Source organism: Choloepus didactylus, chromosome 14, assembly GCF_015220235.1.
Source record: "Choloepus didactylus isolate mChoDid1 chromosome 14, mChoDid1.pri, whole genome shotgun sequence".
Taxonomy (NCBI): Eukaryota; Metazoa; Chordata; class Mammalia; order Pilosa; family Megalonychidae; genus Choloepus; species Choloepus didactylus.
In genome coordinates, this window is record NC_051320.1 from 97,324,864 (window position 1) to 97,335,188 (window position 10,325).

The following is a 10,325-nucleotide window of genomic DNA, read 5'->3' on the forward strand; positions in this document are numbered from 1 at the left end:
GATGGATGGGTAGATGGATGGATGGATGGGTAGGTGGATGGATAGATGGACAGAGTGAAGGATGGATGGATGGGTGGGTGGATGGATGGGTGGGTGGATGGATAGATGGACAGAGTGAAGGATGGATGGATGGGTGGGTGGATGGATGGGTGGGTGGATGGATAGATGGACAGAGTGAAGGATGGATGGATGGGTGGGTGGATGGATGGGTGGGTGGATGGATAGATGGACAGAGTGAAGGATGGATGGATGGGTGGGTGGATGGATGGGTGGGTGGATGGATAGATGGACAGAGTGAAGGATGGATGGGTGGATGGATGGATGGGTGGGTAGATGGATGGATGGATGAATGGATGAGTGGGTGGATGGATAGATGGACAGAGTGAAGGATGGATGGATGGGTGGGTGGGTGTGTGGGTGGTTGGATGGATGGGTGGGTGGGTGGATGGAGTGAAGGATGGATGGATGGGTGGCAGGATGGGTAGATAGATAAATGGGTGGTTAGAAGGATGGATGGATGGATGGATGGGTGGGAGGATGGAGTGAAGGATGGATGGATGGGTGGGAGGATGGGTAGATGGATGAATGGGTGGTTAGATGGATGGATGGATGGATGGATGAGTGGGACGATGGGTGGATGGATGGATGGGTGGGTGGATGGAGGGAGGGATAGGAGCATGGATGGGAAGATGGGTGGTAGGAAGGACAGTTAAGGACAATGCCCAGGGTCTGAGTCACCTGGGGGTGGAACTGAGATGCGCAGTGGCCGCCAGGTGCAGCCCAGCACCCAGGCTCCTGGATCTGGAGGCGGCTCCCCCTCACTTGAATTCTACCTGCTCATTCTCCTTTCTGTCACCAACTCAACCAGCACTGGGAGGTCCCCGTACCCCCGGCCTGGAGTGGCCTTGCCTCCAGGAGCCTGGAAGCTCCTTGTGCACAGCCTATCACAGCCACCTCTCACCCACCTCCCTGGCCCCAAGCCAGGAGCAAACAAACTTGCTGCCCAGAAGCCCTTCCTGGAAACTAACCTGAAGGTGTCGTTCTGTGGTCTGAGAGGATTCCGGCTGCCATCAGCACATCTGTTGTTCAGTTCATCCTCCTTCCTGCCCTGTTCTGACTCAGTAGCCTCTCTCCACCGCCTGGGCTGCTCCGTGGTTGTCTCTGCAGGGACCTGGTCCTGTTCAAGATGAAGCACAGACCCTCGAGGCCTGCCCTCCATGGCCTGCTTCCCGTGGGGGCTTTTTGCAGAAAAGAGCAGATCTACAGCAGGCTCGTGCCTCCAGGACTTGTTCTAGAACCTTCCACAGGCCAGGAGTGCTCTTCCCCGCCCTGCTCAACCCCACCCCAGCTCACTGTCCTCTCCTGAACCAGGGGCTGTGTCTGGGCAGCGCCGCACCTCGAGGGCTGCCACCCGCCACCTCCTGGCTGCTTCCTGAGTGCCTCTGTGACGGGGTCTCCCCAGCACGGTACCCCTGAGGGTGGCAGGGCAGCGGCTCCCCAAGGAGCCCAGAAACACGACTAAGCAGGCCTGGGCACTGCCGCCCCCACAGCAGCCCTCCTCCGGCAGATGTACCATCTCCCCCCACACCCTGTAAGCCCCTTGGTTTCCTCCAAGGCATTGTCCTGGGGGAGGGGGTTCTGGCACCAAGGACCCCTGCAGCTCCCCCAGACTCAGTGCAGCCGAACAACTGGGGGACACTCAGAGTCCCGTTTCCTGCTCAGCCGCCTCCTTCCTATGGCCTGGGAGTCTCAGGATGGCCCCCAGGGTGGGGGTCTTGCTGTCCCTTCCCTGCAGCCCCCTGAGGAGATGGTGGGGGGTTCTGGCCCCCTTCCCTGTCGTGTGCCTCTGTGCCCAGGGGCCTGGCTGGGCCTCGGCCGGGTCTGCTCAGGGCAGCCCAGGGTCTCCAGGCCTGGGCAAGTGGCCCGCGGGGAGGGCTCCAGCCCTGCGACAGCGGCGGGGGTGGGGGGAGGCCTGAACCAGCCCTGGCCCCTCGGACCCACCGCTGGACCCTGGGCAAGCCCCTTCCCCTTTGGGCCTCAGTTTCCCACCAGGGCCATGGGGCGGGACTGGGTGCTTTCTGAGTGCCCTTCCAGTGCCCCCGTTCTGTGACTCCAAACTGCTCCAGGCCTCGGGAGCAGTGGGCTCCCCAAGTATTTTAAAATACTTAAAAATAACCAGGAGGGGCGGAAGCGTCTCTAAATAGCTCGCAAAAGTGCGAGTCACTCGGCCGGGGAGCGGAAACTCCAAATAAGGCCTTGGCGGAAGGGGGCCGCGACAGTCCCCGCTGGCGTCAGCGCCACCTCCGGAGCTGTGCCGCCGGTGGGGGCTCCCCGGAGCGCAGGCCTGGGCTCCTGGGGAGCCTGGATCCTTCTAGATGCCCCCATCCTTCCGGGGGCAGCAGCAATTTGAATAAAGAGCATTTGGGGTCCTGGGATCTAGGCCTATGGACCCTTAGGGCTCCCTGGGCTGGACGTGCGCGTTTAGACCTGTGGCATCTCAGGACAATTGAGCTCAGACCCTCCCCTCAGGCTCTGAGGACAAGGGTCCGGCCGTGCCCTTACCCTGTGTCCCCAGCCCTGAGCCTCCCAGCAGGCGGGGCCCCCTCGGCACGCACCCCAGCTGGCCGGGGGAGGCGGAGAGGGTGCCTGTCGCTGGGCTCGATATGGCTCTCCGGGAACACCATATGGACCCCCCCCCCCCAGGAAGGCGAGGCAGTGGGCCGTGCACCCATCAGCTCCTTCTTCCTGTCCTCACGGGGATTCCTCCGGAAGCAGGTGGTGAGCGGGGGCGGCCTGGATGTTGGGGTTCTGGGCCTGCAGGGCCCCCCTCCCGTTTCTGGGCTCCTGTTGGTGCAGGGGTCAGGCTTCCACCCCCTCCTGCCGGCACCCCCAGCTCTCTTCCCAAGACCCTCCAGCCCCTGGCAGCCCCTTTGGAGGCTCAGGACCTGCTGTCCCCTGGGGGAGCATCTGCTGGAGCCCACCCAGCCCCCAAAGGGAAGGCTTGGCCTCTGAGGATAGCTCGTGGGGGTCGGCCCTGTGACAGTAGAGAAGAGCCATGGAGAGGTCCCCTGGGGAAGGGGGGCTTCGTCGGGGGAGAGCGGGGAGAACACTGCCTGGGGACAGGAGCTGAGAGCATATGTGGGGGGTGGGGCTGGGCAAGGCCACGACCCCCTCCTCCACACACACACACTGGCTAGCTGGAAGGTGGGTGAGCTGCAGCAGGACCCAGGTTTGGCAGCTGGAGGCTGGGGCGAGTGGCCTGGCCGGGCCTGTGACTGTGTGATGGCGGAGGTGGGCGGGGGGCTGGGGCTGAGGATGGCGGCGTTCTCGGGGGCATTCAGCTCTGGACCTCCAGACCTGCTGGATTCAAGGAGGGAGGCCGGGCGCTCAGGGTGCTGTCGGGGAATGTGGGGCCCAGAGAGGGCTGCATCCCATCCACATCACCAACAAGCCGCTAGGAGGGCCGGCGTGGCCACATGCTGGGGCCTGGGCGCCGTCCCAGTCTCCACCCCTCCCCAACGTCTCCACCGGGGTCCTGGCCAGCCCCCTGACAGCTCACCCCGCCTCTAGTCTGTCTCTGCCCATGGCTGCCAGACTCTCTCCTGTCCCCAAACTGCACGTGCCCCGACCTTGTCCCCAGCCCAGGCTCTGAGTTTCTCCAAGGGCACCCTGTTCCTCGTCTCTTTGCACAGGGGCAGGGTCTGCTTGTGAGCCCTGGCAAACACTCGGGGCCCTCAGAGAGCCTCTGCCGGTATTGGGCAGCTGGGCGGGCTGCAGGGGCCCTGGGGCGACAGGCCCCCCAGACTGTGCTCGGAAGGGCCTGCAGACCACCAGCCCCTGCCTCCGGCCGTGTGCCAGAGGCATTCTAGAAAGAGGCAGTTGTTGAGGAGGGGAGTGCAGAGGGGGTTGAGAGGGCAGGAGGGGCGGCATGGGTGGAGACAGGCCAGGCTTCCAGGCTGGGCAGCAGGGGACCACGCTGAGGGAAATGGGCTGCTCTGGAGGGTCCGAGGCAGGGGCAGTCCCAGCTGGACTGTGTCCCACTGGTCTCTGAGGCCCATCGGTCTAGCTGCTGCACCACTGGGTGTGCACCAGCCTGCAGGGACCGTGGTGGTGGTCCCGAGGGCCTTGGTGGAGGCCCCCGTAGAGGAGGTGGCAGGGCAGATGGGGCAGGTGCTATGACATCATCCCCCTTTTACGGAAGAAGAAACCAAGGCACTGAGACAGGAATTGAGTTGGCCAAAGCCACAGAGGGTCAGCAGTGGGCTTTGGGCTGCAGCTGGGCACTCATGTGTGAAATATTTAGAGTGGCAGAGTGCTGTCAGAAAAGCAAAAAAGCAGTATCTGTTTCAAAAATAAAAAAACAAACAAGAAGGAAGACCCCACGCTAACAGAGCAATGTGGAAATTCAGGGGTCTCCAACTGGGCCCGCACCCGTCTCCCTTGTGTCCACCCACCTCCCCTGCCCACCGCCCCCTGTGCTCCTGCCTCGCCGGGGAAAAGTGACCTCCCCTGCCCAGCCCAGCTGCCCCCAGAGTCCTTCTCACCGGGGGTCCTCTCCTCTCTCCAGGCCCTTCTCATCAGATTTAATTACAGAACTATTCCAGCTCTCTATTTCTTCTAGAGTCGTTTTTGGTGTGTTATGTTTTTCTAGACACCCATTCATTTTAATCGAGTTTCCAGATACATGGGAGTCAGGATGCTCGTGAGATTCTTTTGCCTTTTTAATTTTGGGTGTGTCTGTGCCTGGGTCCTCTTTGTCATCCTTGACGTTGCTATAATTTTGCCTTCTCACTGTTTTCCTTGTTCAACTCATTTACCTTATCAGCTTTTAAAGAACAAACTTCTGGCTTTGTAGCTCCACTATGTTACGTCGTTTCCCCCACTTTCATCGATCACTGCTCTTACCGTTATTATCTCCTTCCTCCATCTTTCTTTGGGTTTATGATGTTCTTTTTCTAACTTCTTAAGCTGGATACTTAAACAATAATTTTTAGCCTCTGTGGTTGTCTAATATCAGCACTTCAGGCTACAGGGTTCCCTCAAAGTGTTACTTTAGCTCCACCCCAAAAGTTTCTATGTGTATTATTTTCATTATTGTTTGGTTCTAACAGTTTAAATTTATGATTGCTTTCTTTGATCTAGAACTTATATATGTGTTTAAATTTCCAAACTATGAGGATTTTTAAATCTGTTTTTTTTTTTTTTTTTGCTTTCATGTCTAACTTAATTGCAATGCTGTCGGAGAATGTACTCTGTGTGGGATTTGCTTTGTTGCCTGGTATGTGGTCAATTTTTATAAACATTCCGTACGTATTTGGCACAACTGTGTGTTTGCTAAACCAAGCCAGCCGAGTTCATTGTCCAAATTTCCCACAGCTCAATTATTTTGTGTCTGCCTGGTCTACCAAAATGTGGAAAAATTATATTGAACTTTTAAAAGTATATATCCCACTGTGAACATTGTTTCTTTTCTCTTGGTAATTCTATCAAATTTTGCCTACGTATTTTGAGGTATACAAACTTAACCATTGCTATATCTTTCTGGTGAATTGAATATTATTTGAATCTTATCATTAAGACATCATAATGTCTTAATATTTGGTCTTACCTTGTTTTATGTTAATATAAATAGCTGAGCTGTCCTTTGTTAAATAGTATTTTCATGGTTTTTTTTTTTTTTTTTTTTTTCAAATTTTAGGTGTGTCTCATGTAACAGCATACAACTGGACTTTTAAAATCTAATCAGATATCTATTTGGTATAGGATCTAAATTTTCTAAGCGGTACAACTCTACAGTCGATTTGTTCAAACACCACAATTGCATGGAACTTTGAATAGGAAGTGAGATACAGTAGGTTAGTATAGGCTGGAGTGAAATAGTGACACATCCTAGAGTAATTTGGGCAGATAATAAAAAATATATTTACAGCCTCCCCCTCCCCAGCCCCGAGGATCTGGGGGAAGGTGCGGATGTGTTGGACATCCTCACCTGGACTGGTGTTCATGTTGTCACAAACATTGGGACTGGCGGTTTGATGTGCTGAGCCCTCGAGTACGGGACTTGCCCTTATGAAGCTCATTACCACAAAGGAGAGTCTAAAGTTGTATGTAATGGTGCCTAAGAGTCTCCCCCTGATTACCTCTTTGTTGCTCAGATGTGGCCCTCTCTCTCTCTAACTGAGCCATCTCGACAGGTGGACTCGCTGCCCTCCCCCCTACGTGGGACCCGACTCCCAGGGGTGTAAATCTCCCTGGCAACGCAGAGTATGACTCCCAGGGATGAATGTGGACCCGGCATCGTGGGACTGAGAGTATCTTCTTGACCAAAAGGGGGATGCAAAATGAGACGAAATAGTTTCAGTGGCTGAGAGATTCCAAATGGAGTCGAGAGGTCACTCTGGTGGACATTCTTATGCACTATATAGATAACACCTCTTAGGCTTTAATGTATTGGAATAGCTAGAAGTAAATACCTGAAACTACCAAACTCCAACCCAGCAGTCTGGACTCCTGAAGACAATTATATAATAATATAGATTACAAGGGGTGACAGTGTGATTGTGAAGACCTTGTGGATCACACCCCCTTTATCTAGTGTATGGATGAGTGGAGGAATGGGGATAAAAACTAAAGGACAAATGGGGTGGGATGGGGGGATGATTTGGGTGTTTTTTTTTCACTTTTATTTTTTATTCTTGTTCTGGTTCTTTCTGATGTAAGGAAAATGTTCAGAGATAGACTGTGGTGATGAACGCATAACTATGTTATCATACTGTGGACAGTGGATTGTGTACCATGGATGATTGTATGGTGTGTGAATGTATTTCAATAAAACTGAATTTAATTAAAAAAAATTGATTGAGGTGATGAATGCACAACTATATGATGGTGCTGTGACAGTTGATTGTACACCATGGATGACTGAATGGTATGTGAATATATCTCAATAAATTCAGTTAAAAAAAATCTAATCAGAAAATCTTTTTTAACCAGTGAGGCTAATTATATTTATATTTTATAATTTATGTTTTTGTAATTACTGATATATTTGGACTTAGTGAGATATATTTGTTCTGCATTTTTATGCTTTTAAAAATATCCTTTCTGGATTTTTTGAAGTGATGAAGTTTTTAAGGGTTAGGGTTAGAGTTAGGAGTATTTTAAATTCATTTTTATCTTTCACTGGTTTGGGAATTATACACAATTTTTTCCTATTCCTTTTGAGTTTAGCTTTGAAGTTTTGCCGGTTATATAATGCGGGACACTGATTACGTGCTTCATCTTGGCGGGCCTGGGCCAGGGGACCGGATCCACCCCTGGGGAGGGTGGTGGGCACGGGCGACAGCGCCCTCCGCAGCCCCCCGGGCCTGGGAAAGTGAGGCCGGAGGCAGGCCCCATTTCCTCACCCAAAATACCACGGTTAGGGGAGGCTTGCCAGAGGGAACCGCCTTTTCCCCACCCCCTTATCTTGCCCGGACACTCCCCGTTGCCAGTGCAACTCCCATCACCACCAGTGCGCATACATTGTTGCCAGACACCGTTACCGGAGCAACTCCCGCCCCTTTTCAAACAACCTCCGTGCTCTCTTAGAACCAATCCTAGCCTTTATCCCCGCAGCATTGACTTGTAACAATCCCCGCCCTCTATGCCAGCCTATATAACCTGTGCTCACCCCTAATAAACTCTCTTGGCTTCTTCACCCTCAAAGAACCGTGTCCTGCCTGTTCCTTCTCGCCGCCCTCCACACCTTGCACGCCTCCGCCGGGGACCGGGCCCAGTCCCCCGCCTCGCCCTCGCCTCCGGGAAAGAGCCCCCGCCGCCGGTACCCTCCGAGCAACGCCGAGAGCCGAGGGTTCAGCAACCGGCCGCCCCCCCCCCCCAGATAAATCAACTGCGACCGCAATATAAGATGATCTAAAATTAATCAGTATATTAAATATTAAACCCCCTTTTAAACAACACAAGGACCTTAGAGCACTTTAAGCCTTCTCTTAGGGCTTATGTGCGAGTGTTGTCCATAAATTAATTTGCATATTTTTGAATCCCCCAAATTAGACATTATTATCATCACCATTTTTCCTTCAATTTGACAATACGTAGTTACATTTATCGATGAGCCTATCAGCTTCCTTGATCTCCATCCCATCTTGGATCTCATGCTTTCCTTCCTTCTCCCAGGCGTGCATTCTGCAGAAGTTTCTCGAGTGCGGGTCCGTGGGTGGTAAAGGGCGGCTGGCTCTGTTTTCCTCAGCTCCCCGCGTGGGGGTCGGCCGCACCGCTCACCTCCTGACAGCTACCCCCCTGGTCCCCGTGGGGTCTGCTCTTGGGCGTTGGCTTCTTTCCCCACGGCCCAACAGACAACCCTTCTAGTTTAGTTGATGTAGAAGCGTTCTTGCCCAAAAAAGTATGCATTTTTAAATTTTAAATTTTGAAACAATTTTAGGCATTCAGAATAGTCGCAAAGATAGTACAGAGATTTTCTGTGGACCCTTCCCCAGCCTTACCTAATGTTAATATCTTATATAACCTCAGTACAATCATCACCATATATACACACATAAATTTATTTAAAATAAGTTTCTCCCATTGAGTACTGTTTTTTTTAGATCCTTCTGGGTTGCTATTGTGCATCTGATCTGTTATGTTTTCCCTTTTTTCTAAACATGGCTTATTTTATATGTTTTATATAACTGCATTGATATCATAGATTACACAAAATTATACTTAATGACATTTCTGTGCATAGTAACAATGATGTGTGCACTTGAATTCTGTGTTTTCATTCAACTTTATTGAGGTGTAATTTGTATATAATAAATTTCACCCATCTTAAGCAGTTGAGGTGTTTGACCAACGTATACACGCGTCCCTAACCATCACCATAATCAGCCGACACACACTTCTAGAAAGCCTGGTTCCCCCGATAGGGCACGCAACTGTCCCACCAGCCGCCAAATTCTCTCCTGCTGCCCCTTTATAGTCAAACCCTTGTCCCAACCTAAATCCCTGGCAGCCGTCTCCCTTTACCTTTTCCGGAATGCCGTGTAAGTGGAATCCCACCCACACAGCCGTTCGAGCCTGGCTTCTTTCACCCAAGTGGTTGTGTGGATCGTCAGCTCATCCCCTTCTATTGTTGAGGAGTGTTCCATGGAATGCGTTACTGCAGTTTACCTCTTCACTGAAGGACATTTAGGTTGTTTCCAGTCCTTGGCAATTGTGATTAAAGCTGATATCAACATCCTTGTTTAAGTCTTTGTGTGCACATGCGTTTTTGTTTCTCTAGGGCATGCACCTAGGGCTGGAGTGGCTGGGTCTGTTTGACTTGCTAAGAGACTGCAAAACTGGTTTCCAGAGGAGACGAACTGTGCTGTGTCTCCACCAGCAGTGTAGGAGAGGTCCACTCGCTCTGTTTCCCTGCCAGCTCTTGGAACAGTCAGTTTAAAAGAAAAAAAAATTAACTATCCCAATAGGTATAGAGGTATTTCATTGTGGTTTTAGCATGTGTTTCCTTAATTGCTAATGAGGTTAAGTATCTTTTCATATGCTTATTTGCTGTCTGTATACATTCTTTGGTGAAAGGACAATTGAAATATTTAATCCATCTTTTTAAAACTTGATTGCTTGTCTTTTTACTGCTGAGCTTTGAGAGATGTTTATTTATTCTAGATACAAGTTTTTTGTTGGACATGTGATTGGCAAATATTTTCTCCCAGTCTGTAGCTTGTCTTCTAATTCTCTTAAGAGTATCTTTCATGGAATAGAAAGTTTAAATTGTTTGCTTTTATGGATTGAGATTTTGGTGTCACATCTAAGACCTCTTTGCCTAACCCTGGCTCAAAAAATTTTCTCTTATGTTTTCTTCTAAAAGTTTTGTATTTTTATATTTTGCATTTAGATCTATGATCCATTTGGAATTAACATTTTTAATAAGGTATAAGGTTTACATCAAAGTTTTCCTTCATCTAAGGATGTCTTTATTTCACCCACATTCCTGAAACGTATTTTCATTAGGATTTTGAACTGACAGTTTTCTTGCAGCATTTAGAACATTTTTTTCCACTGCTTTCGGGCCTTCATGGTTTCTGATTATAAATTCCCTGTCTTTGAAATCACTGTTTCTCTATACATATTGTGTCATTTTTCTTTGGCTGTCTTCAATATTTTTTACGTTTAGTTTGCAGAGAGTTGATGATGGTGTGTTTGGCATGGATTTCTTTGAGTTTAACCTGTTTTGAGTTCACTGAGCCTCTGAGTCTCTAAATTTATGCCTTTCACCAAAATTGAAAAGTTTTCAGCCATTGTTTCTTCTAAGACATTTTCTGTAC